Raw genomic sequence first — 813 nt, 5'->3', positions numbered from 1 at the left:
TGGGCGGTGGGGCAGGGTGGGAGCTGCAGGGGGGACAGCGTCCACATTTGCTCCCCGGCCCCCCGGGGATGGAGAGCGGGAGGAGGAGGAGGGCAGCAAGCCCCGTCTCCGCTTTCTAGGGCAGCGCAGGAGGGACAGACAATGCGTTTGGCCGCCCCGTCCCCAGGGAGCCGGAGACTCCCTTTATTTAGAAGCAGTTCCCCGCTCCCCGCAACCTCGTTTCTCCCGGCGGGGAAGCGAGGCACACATCCCAGCCGCCGGCACCACCACACAGGCAGGCAGAGTGATGCTTTCTGCTTTTATTCAATTAATGCAGCAATCTATACAAGGAAAAAAAAAATAATAATAATGAAACCATGAAATTTCAAACCCTGACAGTGAAGAACCAAATTCTTCCTAAGAATCAACCAGAATTAAAAGATTCCCCCCACGTCAGACTGTACATAAAATAATCTCTGCCCCATTTACAGCGTTTCACACAGTACTTCTCGTATCTCAAACTTCAGAACTGTACAACTTTGTTACAAACCACGCTTTTTCCTAGGAAAAGCTTACGGAAAAAAATATTGCCACTTTCTTTTTTATTTTTTTTCTTTTTATTCGTAACAAAACAAAACAAAACAAATTAGAATCTTTAAAAAACAAAATTAAAGTCAGCCAGAACTTGTAAGTGTGGGCCAGGGGCGCGGGAAGGAGCAGAGACGCGCTTCTCGGCCAAACATTTCTCCTCCCGACCGGGAAAGGGAACACTTCTGGCAGATAAAAGACTATTTGCCACTGGCAGGGGTCCGGACCCTGGCCTTCGCCTCCCCC

The sequence above is a fragment of the Pygoscelis adeliae genome, unplaced genomic scaffold (genome assembly GCF_000699105.1).
Source record: "Pygoscelis adeliae isolate BGI_AS28 unplaced genomic scaffold, ASM69910v1 Scaffold946, whole genome shotgun sequence".
NCBI classification, from domain to species: domain Eukaryota; kingdom Metazoa; phylum Chordata; class Aves; order Sphenisciformes; family Spheniscidae; genus Pygoscelis; species Pygoscelis adeliae.
Note: the sequence above shows the minus strand (reverse complement) of the source record.